Here is a 21,484-nt window from a genome sequence, read left to right as displayed (position 1 = left end):
TTGGTATTTATTAATCCCTTGAAAAATTGATAAATATCCGACAGTAAAATAAAAGAACAAGGATATCTGGGACATACTTTTTTTTTTTTACAGAAACGAAGCACTGTTTTTGTTGAGCTGAGGGGATGATGGGGTATTTTTCTCAATTTACTCTATAATTGATATATACAGTATATTACTGATGGTCCACTAAACTATTAAATCCCAAGCTGTGGTCCACAGGTCTGGTTACACAGAGAAAATATCAGTGGAGAGCTAGCTGGTCACATGGTCAATTTCCAGCTGCCAAATTACTGTAACAGAAACAAAGCATAAAACAACATATGTTCTTAATATTACTTTCCCCTGTAAGCAAATAGCACAGTGAGGCTATTGGATTGCAAATGAGAGAGAGTTGATACACAGGATTCCCTCTCTATTGAAATGTAGCCCACTCTAGAAGAAAAATTGGAAACCACTGCGATAGGGTCATAACCTGAGAGTGGACAGTAGTTTGCATAGTCCCAGCGGACAGTAGTTTGCATAGTACCAATAATACTTGACGCTCATTGACTATGTAATGGCCTGTTGGCAGCCTACACTCCTGCCCATGTCTTCTGTTGGCATTGAGCCAGCTCACAGGTTCTTCTGTCCCCTTCACTAGCTATCAGGTCCCAAGTGAGGTTGGTTTTAGATGGGCAGCCCGAAAAATGCTGCAAGTGACAGATTATGCTCAGAAGCCAGCTGTTCACATACATGAGCAACCATCAGGAAATCTTTAGGCAACACATGGGTAAAAAAATCAGAGGTATACTGTTGGTATTTTGTTACATTGTTTCTAATCTTCACCTTTGTTAATGACAGGAAGAAAATGGTTATCCACAGGAGACCTGTCAAATGACCACATCCATCAATTTTACCACCGGAAGAACCACACTGTGGCCAACAGAAAAAACTGGTCCATCATAGAGCATACCATTTTGACAACGACTACTGAAAAGGTACTTATAATGATTAACATCATTTTCCATACTAGTTCTGGGCTTTATTTCACCTTTATTAAAGTACATTTTTATAAAATTTCCAATATATTTTATGTAGGTCAAGCAAAAGGGTTATATTTTAAATTCATGTACCAGTTCCTTGTGTATTGTTTTAATATATATTCAAATGTAATATATATTCAGATGATAAACACAGCTGATGAGATACAATGGCCATGTTTTCCAGTACTGTGATTTAATATGTTCTTTGAAAATATTATCTTTTAATTAATCAGCCATGTATCAATCTTAATCACAGCTGAATGAATACCTCAAAATATCTTCCATGAATATTCACCTATTCAAATAAAAACTAAAATAGGTGTGGCTGTCTTCAGGCTCCTTTTATTTTCTTTCTTTGAATATTCTAGTGGCTGAATTTACCTGCTAGAATAGTGAATTTAAGTGAATTAGACAATATTTGAGGGAAACAAATTTGAAACTTGTAAACATTCCAGAAACCTGTTTTAAGAATTATGCTCATCCAGTCACAGAAGAGAAACATGTCATGCAAACTGCGTGCCTGATTAAAACAGACCAACTGCTCACAGTTTTAATACTGAACACTTGCATCAAACTACGTATGATCTATGAACAAAGTCCCTCTCTGCCTGGAAAGAATGCCTGACCTGGGAAATTACACTGAGTGAAGGTCAAGAGTTTGTCTATTTCACACCTCTGTCAGGGTCTGTCCAAACTAGGGGGGAAGTGATTTTATAAATTAAGTTAGCAAACATGACTCAAAACATCCCCTAACACTTACTCAGTGTTGTCAACTCTCGCAATGTTATCACAAATGTCTTGATGTTTGGTGTTTTCTTTTGGGCCTATAGCCTGCAGTCATGTGAACACATTCAAATCTCAGCTTTCTTTCTTTTTCAATATTAAATTTCTAGCCTTCATGGTTACAGAGATAAGCCTGAAAATGTGAACTCTAAAGATTCAAAGTCAAAAGACACACAGAAGTCTAATAGTATTATTTTTCAAGTCTTGTGATTTTTGAGGCCTGACATGATTTTTGAATGTTTGGGGTTGATGATACTGATACTCAAGAGACAGATTTTATATTAGACCTAGTCTTGACAGATAAAGAGGAACTGACCACACAACTAAAAATTCATGGTAGTTTAGGTACAAGTGATTATGACTTGATCAAATTTATAATGTTCAAACAGAATAAAGTCCAAACCAGTAATATAGATAGATTAGATAGATAAGATTAGATAGACACACACACACACACACACACACACACACACACACACAGAGTACTTTAGAAGGGCCATTTTCACAAAGCTGAAAACAATTTTGAGCCAAATAAGCTGGGAGAAAGAATTTAATCAGACAAATGTGAATGATAATTGGGAATTGTTTAAGAAAACTAGATGCCCCAAAAGCTACAAATCGAGGAAGAAAGCGGAATTGGTTAGATAACCGAACAGATTTGGAAGGGAAATGAAGACAGATATATATATAAAAAAAAACAATATAAAACAAGTGAAAGAAAGAGGAAGTTGACATGAATGGATATAAATCATAAGTTAGGAATGGAACCATGGTCACTGGGAGCTGTGGGCGGCCGAGCCTGCAGACAGTCAACGTCAGCAAACTGTCTCGTGGCCCGCCAGCAGATTACCCTGACTGGCCATGTGCCCGCAGGTTGCTCACCACTGCTTTAGATGCATAAACAGGGGAATCTTGAGAAGGAGAAGAGAGATATTTTACCTCCAAATTTGTCTCTAGTGTGATCACTTCTGGAATACTATGTCTAGTTCTGGAGTCCAATTCAAGGAGGATGTTGATAAAATGGAGAGAGTACAGAGAAGAGTCACAAGAATGATTTAAAAAATTACAAAACCTGCCTTACAGTGATAGACTCAAGGAGCTCAACGAGACGGTTCAGGGGTGATTTGATTATAGTCTAAGTACCTATATGGGGAATAAATGTTTAATAACGAGCTCTTCAACCTAGCGGAGCAAGGTCTAACACAATCCAATGGCTGGAAGTTGAAGCTAGACAACTTCAGCCTGGAAATAAAGCATACATTTTTAAACAGACATTTTTAACAGAGAAATTATAACCATCCGAACAATTTACCAAGGGTCGTGCTCGAGTCTCCATCACTGACCATTTTTAAATCAAGGCTAGATTTTCTTTCTGAAAGATCTGCTCTAGGAGTTGTTTGGGGGAAGTTCTATGGTCAGTGGTATACAAAAGGTCAGACTCGAGGAACACAATGGTCCCTTCTGGCCTTGGAATCTCTGAATTCAAGATCATCACTTAGCTTGGTATTTTTTATAAATTTAGGCTTCAACCCAAGCAGTTAACATGATTGCAAAGGTGTTAATCTGTCAATGGGTGTTAAAGTGTAGTCGTGGCTGTGCTGGTCCCAAGATATTAGAGACAACAGGTGAGTGAGGCAATATCTTTCATCGGACCAACTTACGTAGGTGGGAGAGAGAGAAGCCTTTGAGCTTACACCGGACTTACATGACCTGAAGAAGAGCTCTGTGTAAGCTCCAACATTTGTCCCTCTCACCAACAGAAACTGATCCAATAAAAGATATTACTCTACACACCTTCCCTACCAGCTATCTTTTAAAAAGCACTTTTTTAGTAGTCTGAACAGAGCCTGATGTGAAGAGTGTGAATGAGTAGCAGTAGCACATACTGACACAAAGTAATTATCTGAAGCAAGCATTAGCAGTGTTAGATGCAATAAAGAATTGTATTTGTACAGTAATCTAGCAGGCTAGTTACACATTATTGGATCTAAGTTTTAGGGATCACATAGGAAAATGTGTGTGTCTGGGTCTGGCAGAAGTTCAGCTGCTCAGGTAAATCCCAAAATTCAGGAGTTCATAGAATCATAGAATCATAGATCAGAAGATCATAGATCAGATATCATCTCTCTGCTGCAGATGCCAGGCACACATTAGCGATCTCCCCCCCCCTCTAGCAGCCATCCCTGCCCCGAGAGGAGGGAAGAAAGCCAAAAGGGCCACAGCCTCCAGAACCTAGACCTGAGCAAAAATGGACTTCCTGATCCTACCAGGCTGCGGCCATGTCCAAAAACTCTCCAGCCAGACCCTCGAAAAAGAAGGAGAAACAATCCATTGTACAATTAATATCTAATATCATTGCACTACTTATTTACTACTCCAGCCCTATTATTATCACTATTCATCTCATCATCCATCCACTTATCTAGCATCCTTCCAAAGTCAGTCTCCTAGTAGTATTTCCTGTTCATTCCCTTCATAGGCTGTTCCAGTATTGCACCTGAGAGTTAGAAATAGTTTTTCTACTTCCCCTCTTCTATCAATTATTCGCCTATTTTGATCCTCTTGTCCATACTGCCACTTATCCTTTTATTTCTCCTGGTATCCTTATCCCTCCCCTCCCTATATTTTTTCCTCTCCTCTAAACCTATTATCCTAATCTTATCTTATCCTTCTTCTTTCCTTCTTCTCCCTTCAGCTTTCCTCAAGTCCTCTTCTTTCCTTTGCCTTCCCTTCTTCTCGGACCCTTTCTTCTGGCCCATTCCTTACCTGTTCCTTTCTGAATTCCCTCTCCTTATCATTTCTTAAAACCAAACTGCACAAACTACACACAATGAACCAAAACTCACTCTTATAAACGCTATACAGCACTTCCCTATCCCTATCCAATATACCTCTTGCAAATCATCCTAACCATTCACATTGCCTCTTCATGGTCATCCACACATCTCACATTCAACTAGGTCCAACCCTCCCTCCCAACTCCAACTCTATCTCCCTCCTCTCAACTCCCAAATACTTGTGCCTTCATCCCTAAACTAAATCCTGTTATAACTACACTAAATGCACCATACACTTCATCACCTTACACTTCTCACACTCATCTCATACTCTCCATCTAATCTCCATCATCCCCTGATCCCCATCATCCATCCTCCCTATCCCAATCCTCCTCCCTTTTGGCAAAAACTCCCTCAGCCAAACTTACACCCACAACCCATCCCACCTAATAAATATTTTGAATAAAATCAGACCTAAACAGAACCTTGAGGAAACCCCTAAAAAACCCCCTCCCTCCCCCTCCTTACCCCCCCTCCAACCCCTCCCTTCCCTCTCTCCCTCCACCTCCCCCTCCACCCTTCCCCCAATCCCCATCCAATTTTCATTTTCCTTCCATCCCCATCCCATGCATTTAACCATACCTTCTCATTATATAATAATGAAATACTGCCTCTTTCTAAAAAATCTCTTATCTGTTCTGCCTTTTTCAAATCTGGAGAAAAGGTTTCTTTCTCAAAGATCTTGGTTCGTATAAATCCATGTAAATCCCATAGCCATTCCTCTATCCCCATCCACTCTCCACTCTCTTTTTTTCTCTTTTTTTTTTTTTTTTTTTTTTAAAATAACTTTGCATACTACAGATGTTTTTTAACTTCCTTCTTTTTTTCTTTTCTCACTATTTTTTATTTTCATCAGAAATTATATAGTCCAACGTACAATCAATTATTAGCATAATATTTTAATTTAAAAGATTATTATTAATCAATCTCCGCGGATTCCTTTCTATTCTTCTATTCCTCAATATTCTGCCCCCGGGATTATTCCCGCCCTGGCTTTCATTTGGCTTCACCTCCGTTTGGCTTTCATATCCCCCCTCCCCTCATATCCTATATCCATATTCTCATTCCCTTCATATGCCATCATTCCTTATGAGGCCTCATCATTATGAAGGTTCAAATAGATTCCCAGCAGATTATCCATATCTCAATCCTCTCCCTCCACTCAAGTTTCCAATCTTTCTTTCTCTTCTTTTCTTTTTCTTTTTTTTATATTTATATGCTAAAAAAAAATTTTTTATTGGTTTTTAATCCCTCCTTCTCCAAGTCCATCTTCGCTTTTTCTTTCTTTTTCTTCCCACCTCCCCTGACCTCTGACCTCAGGTTGCTGATTTTCCTTTCTCCCTTTTCTTCCTTTCCTTTTTTTTTTTTTTTTTTTTTTTTTCTCTGGACTGCTATCTTTGCTCATCTCCAGCCCTCCAAAACTGCTACCTACTTTCCCTTTCCTTTCTTCTCTCACATGCCTCCTGCATCTCCCTCTCATCTCAACCAAACTCAACCTGAAGTATGCCCCTAGATCCTTAGCCCTGTTAATATCTAGGCCTCTACTTAGTCTACTTTTAGTTTTAGTAAAGTTAGCCTTTGAAATCCCCCCTCCTCCTCTCACCCTATGCCTTATCTTATCATCATTTATTTATTATCATTCATTTGATTCAGATGAGCCTCAAGGGGTCCCCTACTTTCCTTTCCTCAACAAGGTCCTCTCAACAAGGTCCTCATTCCAAAAAAAAAATCCCATCAAAATGTTCAGCCTCGTCGGTTCAGCAATCACTTGATGAATTCTATCTCTCAAAAAGCTCTAAGAAAGCTATTGTTTATACCCATTGTTTTCCCAAATTTTTATCCGGAAGTTAAATCCCCCATGATGATCAAGCAGGTCTTCCCTTTTTAAATTAAAAAAAAAAATTAAAGAAATCTCTCTCTCTAGTATCGTAGATCATCATAGCACACCCCATCCCCCACCCGGGTGAGGCTAGCCTAGGTGAGGCCCTAGTGTGACCATTGCCCCAACAGACATTATCCATCATATTATCCATTTGTATTATTTCATTATTTTCATTCATCATATGATTATTGATATATATCCCCCTTTACCTTGCATCTTGTTTTTCCAACACAGCATACCCTTCATACCCTTCCTACCCCATGCTCAGTCATGGCCCCATGTGTTTCATGTTTTCGATATATTCGGCTTCAATTCTCGGACCAAGAGCTCAGTTCCTCCATTTTCCATTTTATTACCTAAGCTTTTTGAACAAAACAAACAATTTTTTTTTGTTGCCTCTCCTCTCTCTTTCACCCAACTCGGTAGGGACACAGTACTACCAGCATGACCTGTAGATCTAGTATCCGTCCCCCCCCCCTCTTCCTTACACCTGCCTGCCCCCCTCTGGCTATATGTGGTTTGCACAGGGTTCTGTGTGTGTTGCTACAGGAACTATGATCAGAGTGGTTCCTGTCATCCCTATTTTTTCTAGGGCCAGTAAATATCCTTCAGCTGGTTACAGAAGTTTCACTCTTGAGAAAGAAACAGTGTTTCTTGTTCCACTGATTTTGCATAACGTTGTATCTCCAATAGACAGATACAGGGCCTAATCTGGTGTAAATTAGTAGAGCTCCAGTAACGTCCATTTACACCAGCCAAGGATCAGGAACATTGCTTTTATTGAGTCCTGACTTCTTTCTTTCTGTGTATTGTGCCTGAGAGTTTCCGCTCACAAATAATACACCATGATAACCCCTAACAGTACACTCAGCAGGCTGGTACGCTTAATAAAATTTCACATTTAAATCAATGAGAAAGTGATAGACATATCTCTGTCCTTCAACTAAAGAAGCTCAATGCTCCAGCATCCCTAGTCTCCAAACCACTCCTATAGTCTCACTCTGTTTTCTCACACCAAATTTTTGCTGTCTCCATTCACATTAACTTCTTGGGTCTTTTCCTCCTGTGATCACTGCCATTGTACTTCTCCCCAACATCATTCTTCTGGGCTGCTTCTTCATTCCTTATGAGTCTTGTATTTTATAACGCCTGGGAGATATGGAAATGGTTATACTGAAAACTGTGTCTAAAACTACAAGCTATCACTTTAAATCCTAAGTGGCTTCCTGGTCCTGCTTGCAGGCTAGAAGGTGCTCAGGGAAGTGTACAACCTGGCTTCTTAGCAGTCAGACTGCAAAAGAGCAACTTTCAAGCAAGGCGGGTTGGTTTAGTTGTGCTCCTCTGCCTTAGGTAGCAGCCTTCTCTCTCTCTCTCTCTCTATATATATATATATATATTTGGTTGTTGTCTATTAGATTTCTGGATTCTAAAAAAAAAATAGTTATACTGCACCCTTTCAAGAAGAGTATTTATGTTTTCTTTCTATCTCTGTTTGTATGCTGTGTACATAACATCTGTAAATACAGCCTCTTTGCATTGCTTCTGCTTGTACATGGAACACAGACATACCATTCCTGTGCACTTGTTTTGTTGTTACACCTTTATTCACTATATATCGCATGCTGGCTGAAAAACCATTAAACTAAAAGCCTGTTTTGATTTTGTATATATTGTTTCTCGTTCTCATCTTGCCTTTTTCTGCTGAGCGCCATAAATACTTTTTTTTTTACATTCACTGGCAATTTCTTCAGATCTGTTGCCAATAAAATTCCTTTATGGGGAGCTGGAAAAAGGCATTTTTCCCCCTGCAAAATTATTTTCAAGCCATTTATTTAATAAATGTCCTTTAAAAATATTAAAGAGATTTTTAACGTATTGCAGCAGGTGCCTAGCTGGTTAATGCAGTATTAAAACTAAGAAGAGAAGCTGATGAAGCCCTGATGAATAACCACTCTGGCCTCCCACAAGCAAAAATTCACATTGTTCCAGAGCTCCCTGATTGAACTTACAAAAGTTCAGAGCAAGAACTCACATATTTGCATTCACTTGCATGACACCATTGCTCTGACCTCCCGCAGCATCCTTTCCTCAGAGATGCACATGCAATTCAGCCATTTTCAGAGTCAGTGAAGAAAAATGAATTATGCTTACGGGTCACTGGGAGAAGAAAAGATCGAAGAGAGATAAAAATCAAATATATTGGACTAAAACCTGTCCTGAGAATGACAAAAATAGGATAGAAGGCAAACACTGAAACAAACCAGAAATGTTATTTATTAAAAAAGAGAAGGAAATTTTTAAAAAACAGCATTGCTATGTGATAAATATCTTTTCTGGTCACCTCATGCTTCATGTGTCTGGACTGCATTGTTGGTCTATTTACAGTAGATTATACAATAAATACCTTGGAGTAGGTGAATGTTTTTTATAACACCAAGCGCAACAAACAACTAGTAGTAAACAAACGACTAAACTAGTAGTAAATATAATGAGACTAAGACGAATATTCTGACAACTGCATCTATAACTTACAAAAAATACTGTGATTGACAAAAATACTGAGAGAAAAACCAATATCAGTGAATGAGACAAAGATTGAAGGAGCATAATGACTTAGACGAAGACAAATATAGTGACAGTGGCAGGTAGTGAGACAAATGAAATATAGTGAACAAGACAACGACAGAGAATCAGGCAGTTGATAGAAATAAGACAAATACTGTGACAAATCTGTCAGAAATACAGATGCTATCACACTGAGCTGAAAGACAATGCTAAATTATATATGTAAATGAGAGACTATTTCAACAAAGTCGCAAGAGAACAGCGGGAGAAAAAAGAAATCCTGGTACAATGCCAAATGCACGTCTCCATTTCAGGAGAAGTGCATCAGACTCAATCAGGACAGGGTCAAATGAATAAAGCAGTGTACACAAATGCTGAAGGAAATATTGGTGTAACAACTGTCATAATCAACCTAAATGGTATCATTATCTACTTTGACATATTCATATTATGGTAGGGTGGCAGGGAAGTGACACCATAGTTAAGGTTGCACCAGAGATTAATTTCAGTGGGTATGGACACTTTCAATGGGGGAGGGGTGTACGCATGCGTACACACACACACACGTGCGTGCATAAAAGTGTACATACATCAACTGCAAGTATGTATATACACCTGCTGAAATGAAATTTCTGCTGCAACCTTCACTATGGTGTCACTACCTTCTATCAAATTACACGTAATACAAACATTCATGAATAAACACATGCATCTACTGTAAGAATGTGTGTGTATGTATATACAACACATGAACAAGGGAAAGAAGAGCAAGGCAGGTTGGAGTGGGAAAGAGAAAGGAGAGACACCTGAGCAGTGGCAGTAGGAAAGAATATGGCTGCCAGGTGGCAGTAAGAGTTTTCACATTGTGAAGTGAGAGCAGTGGCGTTGTGAAATCAAAGCACACTTGAGCTATCATTGTGGGGGAGGTCAGGATCCTGGAGCTCATTGCAGAGGAGACAAAAGGGAAAAAGCATATAGAGGAGAGTCCTGGCAGTGTTACTATAACTGGGAGAGACAGACAGGCAGACAGACAGAGAGTACATAGTAAACTAATGCTATTAATTGACACAGCTAGATGGATTATGCAGTAATTCCATGTTTGGCCTACTTCAAACATTTTTACTTACTCCCCAGGAATTGCATAAATATGTGATTGTAGTGCTAAGTAAGTTAGCATTTAGTAAAATATGACCAGGTCAGGATGTTCAATTAAATATTCCTATAGGATGAAACATCTGGTAATCTATCTATTGGACACTTGGGATACCTCTACACTGCAATAAAAGATCTGACGTGGGTCAGATAACTTTGGCTCTCGGGGCTTGGGCTGCAGGTCTAAAAATTGCAGTGTAGACCTCCGGGTTTGGGCGGGAGCCTGGACTCAAACCCAGGGGGCCTCCTCTTCGCATTCAGGGAGTTGTGCATATTAAGAAGGCGGAATGGCTCTGCGGGAGAACAAGAAGAGTCACAGTAAGCAAGGCCTTTTCTGCCAGGTTCAGTGTTCATAAGAGGTGTAATAAATCAACAATTAGAAAGTTAAACAGAAGAAAATCCTTCAGATTGAAGTCCAACCCATTCCTATGATACATGAAGGTGGAATCCTGTCACACCCCAATGGCCCCCTCCTTCAAGGGGTCCCCGGGGGGAGGCAGATCAGCATTTATATTGCTAACACTGTTGCAAGCATCACAGGGCATTTTGGGAAGGGTCAAAGGTGTGAGTGAGCGTGGCATAGAAAATTCCTTTGCAGGTCGTGAAAGGCCAGAGGGGGAAGAAGGAAAAGAGCAGAGATCGGGTTAACTCAACACTGTAGCTAGCTAGCTCAGTCCGATAATAAGATGCTACGCTGGTGCCAGTCCAAGGTCATGGCGCCAGATGAGAAATCTGCAACTGTGTTTATCTCTCACTCAGCCACAGCCAGCCAGTTGTACACTAAACCAGGGATGGAAAACACAGGCGAGATGGCGAGGAGGGGGGGGAGCAGAGCTGCACGCCCCTGAAGCTGGTGTGTTTTGGGAAAGTTGAGACGACCACAGAAAGCCGGTTTGGTCTGGTACAAAGAACACCAGGAACAAGTCATGGGGCAAAACACCCCCAAAGTAACCCTGGACCTAAAAACCCTCCTGAGGCCTGGAGCAATTCGGAGATCAACAGCGGACCTCAGACGACCTGGGCCCAGGACAAAACTCCAGTCCACCCTTCCCCCTCTTCTTCTTACATTACACCCAGGCTTGGCCAGCCTCGGTTAGAGCATGTGTGAGTGTGAAAGTGGGTTAGGGCTGGGGTACTAACGCTTTCTTGCTTCCTTTGAGTGACGTGGGAGCAGTCCCAACCCTCACCGCTGTTATTTTATTATTTTATTAATAAAGCTTTAAAACTTAGACACTTGGTGTGTTTCGTCATCTCCTCCCCAACAATCCTGTAGCCTCAGCCTGATCACCTGACACCTCAGATTGGTAACAGAAATCTGTCACAATCCCACATTCCCAAAAGTATTCTGTCAGCCCCCAGACAACTGCTCCAGTGCATTTAGAAGAGTTAACACGTTATTCTAACAACAACCAGAAATTGCCCAGCTGCCTTAGCAGTAGGCTGCTAATATAAACAGGGTTCAGTTGTTTTTACCACCATATAAAGGAAGCCAGATGTTTGGGCAAGTATTCGTGGCATGGGAGTATAAATCCCTGGATTACTTAAGGGTTTGCACCATTCTCACTCCAATGCTGTTGCAATGTCAGGGCAGATGCTATAAGGATTAAATTTTTCTAATGTATATGCAACCATATATCCCTTTCCCAGAGCACCTGTGAAAGGGAAGAGTAAACTGTACTTAAATTAACCTCTTTTTCACTGGGTACCAAGTAGTGCTCTTGTTCCTTGCTCTATGGATAGAAATACCCATATATCAAAAATATAGGATGGAGCTTAATGTGGAACAGGGGAAAAAATCAAGATATGTTTTAATTGCAGAACCACCTACAAAAGGCAGTTTCATTATGCAAAGTGCTTGACATGAGGACAAGAGGAAATCAGTCACGAATTTAACCAAATCACTTATTTTGGTGACTCTTCTTCCATTTTATTGGTTTGACACTAGCCTAATTAAGCAAGTGGTTACCAGTGCAGCAAACTCCACAGCTGAGCAAAACACCACAGCACACATGCAATTTCGCAGCAAACTGTCAATGCATTCAGTAAAATGATGTCTTATGGTACTTGTTCTCCTTGTTTGTCAACGGCAGAAGCTTCAAACATTTGATGGCTACTGTTACATCTAAGCTGACAAAACACATATTTTACAACCTACACTGTTTTCCAGCTCTGCATGAACTATATTCATCACCACCAGTTTGGCTTAGAGGCTATGCTACATATGAAGCTATTCCCGTTGACATAAACAAATGGCATGTGGAGAAAGGCAAACCTGCAAATTTATTTAAATAGAGAAAGACTAGGTTCTCTTGTTATTGCTTAAAACTTCACCTCACCAGTATCTTGCATGAACTCTGCCACCTTTAGTCATTCATTTCACCTTTGCTGAAGTCTCTAGAGTGCCGTTAGCAATTCATCAAAACCTTGTTACAATCTCACTTTGCAGGTTTGTATTAAAAGTGATGTTATATCCAAGTGTTGATAATAAATAGCAATTGTCATCAGTACACCTCACTGCTCTTTACAGAGAACAGAAGTATTATTACTCCCATTTTATAGAGGGGAAACTGAGGCACGGAGAGGCGCGTGAGTTGCCCATAGTCACCAAGCAGGCCCATGACAGAGCCAGGAATAGAATTCAGGTCACCTGAGTCCTAGTCAGGACTCCATTCACTACACCACTCTGCCTCCCCAGGTTAAGACCAAATCTGAAAGAAAAGCCAGGAAACTGTTTTGCTTTCATGCTGAATCAGTCGCGTTATCCAGATATGCAAAATACCTATTACATCACCCATCTCCCTCACACAGTGATATTACATGCTGACACAAATCTTGCTAGTATCGACTCCCCACCAGTTTGCTCATGCTGAATGTGGCATCACGCACAAGCCACCTGATGTGCAACACTGAAGTCACAGAGCAATAAAGGGAGATGAAAACAGCAGTGTTATATCAACATGTGACAGTACAGACAAGGACACTATAAGGTAGCAAAACAATACAAATGACAACAGTCATGATGGGAAATTCTTCATTCTGTACCTACCTACAACAGGACAGTGAAAACATTTTTACTTGTCCCCAACCTTGCCCCAAGTTTATCCTGTCACAGAGGGAAAAAAATGTTACCTGTACAATAAATTTCATTCTCTGTTCCTTCTGTAATCTATTCAACATCCCTTTCACAACTGTAGTATCTGTGGTGGTAGCACCCACAGTACCCATTGAGACTCTGGAGGCAAACTTGCAGTCCTGGAGAAATCCCTCCAAATTCCTGCATCTCTGACAAAAAGCCAGAGGGTAGGCAGCTACGATTAGCTAACCCTATCAGTGATGTATCCATCTGTTGTGTCTTGTCTTGGGCTTGGATTGTAAGCGCTCTGGGACAGGGACTGTCATTCTGTTCTGTGTTTGTACAGCACCTAGCACAAGGGGATCCTGGCCCACAAATGTGGCTCCTAGGTGCTATGATAATACAAATAAATATTAAACAATTATCATAATCCAGGAATGTTCCAGCAGGATTTTATTGTATGAATTATTCTGGCCATTTCATCATGCTTTCTCAGCAGGACGGAAGGAGGGAGAGAGAAGGTCATATTTCCAGCTTGTAAGCACACTCACTTTCTTTCATACACACACACACACACACACACACAAATAAATTTAGTCTGCCATTTATTTTTTGCGGACAAAAAGATTTTATGCAGTTGCATTTTTGTTGACAGTATGATCTGAGTCGAACGACATACTGTCGACAAAAATGTAATGAAACGTATTTGGTCAACAGAACAAAGTGAGGAGGGTTCAGCAGAAATGCATTTCATCCCTCCAAAGGCTCCATGGAGCCCCTAATTACACACCTCTGCCTGTAATCTGCAGAAATGGGAACCAAAGCACTTAAACATAAGTGGAGTCATATTGCACTTTAGAAGTTGGGCTCTTACTTTGGAAAAAACCTCTGACCAAAGATGGGACAAAGTCATCAAACGCTGTTGGTGAGCAGGGTAGTTTGTTAAAGCTGTCTCGTGGTGTGCTAGTGAGCAAGAGCTGAAGCTCTGTCAGCTCACAAGGCCTCTTCAACTTAATGAAGGATCCTTGTTAAAAAAAACATTAGTTAGTGGTACTCTTTGAATTGGCAGGGCTGCTTTAGGGATGCCCACAACACTCATGTCCAAGCGCATGTGCCAGCCTCCCCCCAGCTCCAGGGTAAGAGGACAGGCCTGAGGAGCATGAGTGGGTATGCCACGGGCAGGAGGGGTATGCCACGGGCAGGAGGACAGGCCTGAGGAGCATGAGTGGGTATGCCACGGGCAGGAGGGGTGCTGCTGAAACCCACTGTTCTCCACCAATTCTAAACTGGCAAATGGTCCCTTCAAATTGTTGTCAGTAGATGCACATTACAACAGTCCCTAGACTGCTCTAACTTACAATGAGAGCAGGGCTGGAGAATTAGTGAACTGCAGCTGCTTTCCTGATGGTCCATCTCCCTCTCAAGCACTGTGTAGATCTTAACACACTCTTCCAGCATTACTTAACCTAGATTCCTGAATTTAGGTTTCCATTGCAACAGCTGATAATAGCATCTAAGGCGCTTAAGTGAAGCTAGAAATGGGAAAAAATATATTCTGCTTTGCGTGTCAGCTACTGTGAGGGAATCACAAAACCCTGAACTTGGGTCCTGGCAGGAAAGTAAAGAGGAAACTGATTTTAAATACACCTCTATCCCGATATAACGTTGTCCTCTGGAGCCAAAAAATCTTATAGTGCTATAGGTGAGACCGTGTTATATCGAACTTGCTTTGGACTCCCTGCTCCTTGTCCCCTGACTGCCCCTTCCAGAGACCCCCCATCCCTAATCACCCCCAGGACCCTACCCCCTACACAACCCTCCTGCCCCCTGCCCCCTGACTGCCCTGACCCCTGCCCCCTGCCAGGCACTCACCAGCAGTGGCAGGAAGTGAAGCACCCCGGCCCCAGCCCACTCCACTCCACTCCAGCTCCCAGCCACGGCGCTCCACTTCCCACCCCCGGTGAGTGTGGGGAGGTTGGAAAAAGGACGCCCCCCGTACTCACCTGCGGCGGGAAGCGGAGCGACGTGGCCCCAGCCCGCTCCACTTTCTTTGCCCCAGCCCCAGCCATGTCGCTGGGGGTGGGGAAAGGTCTCACACTCACTGGCAGAAGCAGAGCAGCCCGGCCCCAGCCTGCTCCACTCCGCCAGCTCCCAGCCGCACCGCTCCACTTCCCGCCGCAGGTGAGTACGGGGGGCATCCTTTCCCCAACCTCCCCACACTCACTGGCGGCAGCACCATGGCTGGGAGCTGACGCGCTGATCCACCGGAGCACTGCTTTACCGCGTTGTATGCAAACCCGTCTTGACACCCGTGTTATATCGGGTTGTGTTATACTGGGGTAGAGGTGTAGTCTATTTAAAACGCAACTTACTAAGAAGAGCTAGCTAGAAAACAAGTATTCCAGATTGCCCAAAATGCTGAGGTTTTTGCATTTGTTTTCATTCTGTATCAGAACAAATTTGAGACCTTTCAAATTTTATGGTGCAAGAAAAAAACAGAACTACCCAAGTGTGTGGGACAGAGATACCCCAAAAAAGCCAAACGCCCAATGGGGTTAGGGCACTCCCTAGGAATGTGGTTGATCTGAATCAGGCACAGCAAGGACTTAAACCTGGGTTTCCTACTTCCCAGGTGGGTGCCCTAACCACCAGATCATAGAGTCAGTCTCTGTCTTGCTCTTGCGCAATGAATAGTTCATTATTTATACAAAGTGCAGCAGCTCCAACAGGAGCAGTTGACAGAAATTGACTCTATAGTCCAAAGGTTAGGATCCTTAGCTGGAATGTAGGAAACCCAGTTTCAAGTCCCTGCTCTACCTGATTCTCTCTCTGACCCAATGAATATGTCAAAGTTTTGTCAAACCCAACATATTTCTTCAAAAAGTTTCCATTTTAACAAACTGGCATTTTCTAATAAACATTTTTAGAAAAATTCTCAACCAGCGCCATTGCTGAGACCGACACATGCTGTATCATGCTGATTCTTTTAGGTACACAGACATTACAAACATTTTAGGGGCAGCTGAAGAGTGGAGGCCAGGATAGATTAAAACAGGAACCCGCACGCATACACAGAGACTTCTCAATTTCAGCGGAATTTTGTATTCTTATGCCAAATACATTTTCATTATTACAGTTGGTATTCGAATAATTCAATTCCACATTGTTCAATTGGCAAGTTTTATACAGTAAATCTGAGTATTAATTACTATTGCATTTGGTATTTTCATTTTCAATAAATCACCAATTTTGACAAGCGCTTCAATGTTTTGGCAACTTTTCCTATATTTTAAAGACCTGGTTCCACCCTATTGAAGAAAAAGAGAAAATAAGAAGTAGCCTGGGTGAGGAGTACTGTACTGGATTGGACCCTATGAAGTCAACATAATTCAAATCATGCTCCATTCTCAGATTTAAATTAGATCCCGCTCAGCCTGTAGCAGCTTCTAAAGATCTGGCTGTGGACGAGGTTTCTTTAAGAATGGAAGACATGCAGATCTGCACTTTGTTAAGAATAGCAAAATACCGTCATATAAACACTTATATGTGAAGGCTACTGGTATCCTCTTATATTGAATCTGTGGGCAGATAGTTGATAACTGTAAAATCTGTCACATAGGCTGTGGCCTCACCGGACTTCACTGTTGTAGGAACAGAACTCAAGCCCTTACACTCCAGAAAAACATCATAGGCTCCTATCATCTGTGGTGCACTTGAGAAACTGTGTTAGTTGTCAATTAGCCACTACAGGACAACAACTACATACCCTTGAGCAGATCTGACTTTCTAACCAATAGAAACACAAACACATTCGTTACAGTATACCCTCCAATATTAACTTATTTCATATTTTTTAAAGTATGCAATCATTTTGACCACAGATTATATTTATATCATATATGGGAGCAGAATAATTGTGTGATTTTACACACACACACACACACACACACACACACGACAAATTAAAAATATTAGAGTTGTTTTCTTTGGACAAATGGAAGAAAGACTACTAATCTTTAGTATAAAATGTGGAGGAAACTTTTTATTCACATTCAATAGCAAACATTTGGCCTATAGCCAACAGCTTTTATGAAATTTTGGTTTCCTAATCTCTGCTAATAGAGCAACTCTTGCCAGAGTACTGCATAATTGAAACTTACATAGTAATTATATGGGGAGAAATTGTTAATGCAATGTTATGTTGCAGAGTAAAAATAAACTAAGTCAGGAACTGCAGAGATTAAGGTCCCTATCAAACATTGTTGCTGAGATGGGGTCCACCCATCAAGGAAGGGGAAGAGCACATTTGGATACAGACTGGCTAACCTAGTGAGGAGGGCTTTAAACTAGAAGGGGGCAGGTGACCAAAGCCCACAGGTAAGTCAAGAACATGGAGACCTGGGAGAAGATTCGGAAGACAGACAGAACTGTGGGGACGGAATCAAATCAGTATCTTCGATGTCTGTATACTAATATGAGAAGTATGGGGAATAAGCAGGAAGAACTAGAAATGCTAGTAAATAAACACAACTATGACATACTTGGCATCACAGACTTGGTGGGATAATCCACGTGACTGGAATATTGATATAGAAGGGTAAAGCTTGCTCAGGAAGGACAGGTAGGGGAAAAATGGGAGGAGGTGTTGCCTTATATATTAAAAATGTATATACTTGGACTGAGGTTGAGATGGAAATAGGAGACAGACTTGTTGAAAATCTGTGGATAAGGATATAAGGGGTAAAAACCAAGGGTGATGTCATGGTAGGGGTCTAATACAGACCACCTAACCAGGAAGAAGAGGTGGATAAGGCTTTTTTTAAACAACAAACAAAATCATCCAAAGCACAGGACTTGGTAGTGATGGGGGACTTTCAACTACTCAGACATCTGTTGGGAAAACAACACAGCAGGGCACAGATTGTACAAGAAGTTCTTGGAAAGTACTGGAGACAATATTTTTTATTTCAGAAGGTGGAGAAAGCTACTAGGAGAGAGGCTGTTCTAGATTTGATTTGACAAACAGGGAAGAACTGGTTGAGAATTTGAAAGGGGGAAGGCAGCTTGGGTGAAAGTGATCATGAAATTATACAGTTCATGATTCTAAGCCAGGGATCAGCAACCTTTGGCACGCGGCTCATCAAGGTAAGCACCCTGGCGGGCCAGGCCAGTTTGTTTACCTGACGCGTCCGCAGATTTGGACCATCGCGGCTCCCACTAGCCACAGTTCACCATTCCAGGCCAATGGGGATGGTGGGAAGCGGCAGCCAGCACATCCCTCGGCCCACACCGCTTCCCGCAGCCTCCATTGGCCTGGAGTGGTGAACCGTGCCAGTGGGAGCTGCAATCGGCCGAACCTGTGGATTTGGCAGGTAAACAAACCAGTCCGGCCCACCAGGGTGCTTACCCTGGCGGGCCACGTGCCAAAGGTTGCCGATCCCTGTACTAAGCAATGGTAGGAGGGAGATCAGCACAACAAAGACAATGGATTTCAGAAGCCAGATTTTAGCAAACTCAGGGAGTTGGTAGGTAAGATCCATGGAATGCAAGTCTAAGGGGAAAAACAATTGAAAATAATTGGCAGTTTTTCAAAGAGACATTATTAAGGGCACAAGAGCAAAACTATCCCACTGTGTAGGAAAAATAGGAAGTATGGCAAGAGACCACCCTGGCTTAACAAGGAGATCTTCAATGAACTAAAAATCAAAAGAGTCCTACAAAAAGTGGAAACTAGGTCAAATTACAGAGGATGAATATAAACCAACAACACAAGTATGTAGGGACAAAATTAGAAAGGCCAAGGCACAAAACGAGATCAAACTAGCTAGAGAAGTAAAGGGTCACAAGAAAATATTCTACAAATACATTAGAAGCAAGAGGAAGACCAAGGACAGGGCAGGACCATTACTCAATGAAGGGGGAAAAACAACAACAAAAAACTGGAAATGGCAGAGGTAATTAATGATTTCTTTGTTTTGGTTTTCACCAAGAAGGTTGCTGGTGACTGGACCTCTAACACAGTGAATACCAGTGAAAATGAGGTAGGATCAAAAGAGGCTAAAATAGGGAAAGAACAAGTTAAAAATTACTAAGACAAATTAGATGCCTTCAAGTCACCAGGGCCTGATGAAATGCATCCTAGAATACTCAAGGAGCTGACTGGGGAGATATCTGAGCCATTAGCGATTATCTTTGAAAAGTCATGGAAGATGGGAAAGGTCCCAGAAAACAGGAAAAGGGCAAATATAGTGCCCATCTATGAAAAGTGAAATAAGGACAACCCAGGGAATTACAGACCACTCAGCTTAACTTCTATACCCAGAAAGATAATGGAGCAAATAATTAAGCCATCAATTTGCAAACATCTAGAAGATGATAAGGAGATAAGTAACAGTCAGCATGGATTTGTCAAGAACGTATCATGTGAAACCAACCTAATAGCTCTCTTTGACAGGGTAACAAGCCTTGTGGATAGGGGCGAGGGGGGCAGCGATAGATATGGTATATCTTGACTGTAGTAAAGCTTTTGATACTGTCTCACATGACCTTCTCATAAACAAACTAGAGAAATGCAACCTCTATGGAGCTACTATAAGGTGGGTAGTTATCAGAGAGTAGTTATCAGTGGTTTACGGTCATGCTGGATGCACATAACAAATGGGGGCCTGCAGGGATCAATTCTGGGTCCAGTTCTGTCCAATATCTTCATTAATGATTTAGAGAATGGCATAGAGAGTACTCTTATAAAGTTTGCGGATGATACCAAGCTGGGAGGGGTTGCAAGTGCTTTGGAGGATAGGATTAAAATTCAAAATGATCTGGACAAACTGGAGAAATGGTGTAAAGTAAATAGGATGAAATTCAATAAGGACAAATGTGAAGTACTCCATTTAGGAAGGAACAATCAGTTGCACACATACAAAATGGGAAATGACTGCCTAGGAAGGAGTACTGCAGAAAGGGATCTGGGGGTCATAGTGGATCACAAGCTAAATATGAGTCAACAGTGTAACACTGTTGCAAAAAAAGCAAACATCATTCTGGGATGTATTAGTAGGAGTGTTGTAAGACACGAGAAGTAATTCTTCCACTCTACTCTGCGCTGATTAGGCCTCAACTGGAGTATTGTGTCTAGTTCTGGGCACCACATTTCAGGAAGGATGTGGACAAATTGGAGACAGTCCAGAGAAGAGCAACAAATATGATTAAAGGTCTAGAAAACATGACCTATGAGGGAAGATTGAAAAAATTGGGTTTGTTTAGTTTGGAAAAGAGAAGACATGATAACAGTTTTCAAATACATAAAAGGTTGTTACATGGAGGAGGGAGAAAATTGTTTTTCTTTACCTCTGAGGGTAGGACAAGAAGCAATGGGCTTAAATTTCAGCAAGGGAGGTTTAGGTTGGACATTAGGGAAAACTTCCTAACTGTCAGGATGGCTGAACACTGGAATAAATTGCCTAGGGAGGTTGTGGAATTTCCGTCAGAGGAGATTTTTAAGAGCGGGTTAGAAAACACCTGTCAGAAATGGTCCAGATAATACTTAGTCCTGCCATGAGTGCGGGGGACTGGACTAGATGATCTCTCAGGGTCCTTTCCAGTCCTATGATTCTATACTAGGTATTTCCTAGTGCTCTTTTTTCTTGTAAAAGATAACATGTACGCAACGTAGCCAAGTCAACATTGTCATTGGAATGGTTCTTTTTTCCTTCATCCATAGAACAGCAAGTAGTGGAAAGTACAGATTTGTCTTTATATTCACTTTCTGCAAGTAATACTGTACATACATTGCAGATTATTCTCTTATGTCACATATGTCTCTTTGCAGGACCACTTCCTGTTTCCAGTGAACCATTCTTGTTGTTTTGTATGCATCTTTGCTTGTATGGGAATGGCAGAGTCTTAAGGGAATGGAAGTATTTATCCAAAACTTAAGGAATGTTCTATTTGGTCAAAGAACAGAGGCTTAGAATAGATTCACTCTGCTCCCCTCTCCTCCCCAAGTCAATTCATATAAGGTGATTGTCCTTAAAGCTTTACCCAAAGCTGACTGAAATCAAAGGCCTGGGAAGAATACAAGAAGAGCAAGAGACACCTCCAAAAGTAATTCCAAAGACTTGATAAATACCAAAAATTTGAGGTAAATACTGTCAAATTTCACTACTGT

General features: G+C 41.3%; 1 long non-coding RNA gene across 2 annotated transcripts in view; it reads right to left on the bottom strand.

Annotated features, from left to right (window-relative positions):
- The window catches only part of LOC120407385, a 199,331-nt gene that overhangs the window by 92,273 nt on the left and 85,574 nt on the right, over positions 1-21,484 (bottom strand). The window contains exons 4-5 of one of the 2 annotated variants that reach the window (XR_005599929.1): positions 8,560-8,684; positions 7,056-7,676 (exon numbers count right to left, since the gene is read on the bottom strand). The exons of the other annotated variant lie outside the window; for it this stretch is intronic. This is a non-coding gene — a long non-coding RNA (uncharacterized LOC120407385). Of the gene's footprint in view, positions 1-7,055; positions 7,677-8,559; positions 8,685-21,484 lie in introns of those variants that run through there. 2 annotated transcript variants of the gene reach the window in all.

Source organism: Mauremys reevesii, linkage group 6 (genome assembly GCF_016161935.1).
Source record: "Mauremys reevesii isolate NIE-2019 linkage group 6, ASM1616193v1, whole genome shotgun sequence".
NCBI classification, from domain to species: domain Eukaryota; kingdom Metazoa; phylum Chordata; order Testudines; family Geoemydidae; genus Mauremys; species Mauremys reevesii.
Note: the sequence above shows the minus strand (reverse complement) of the source record. Positions and strands in the feature narration are given on the sequence as shown.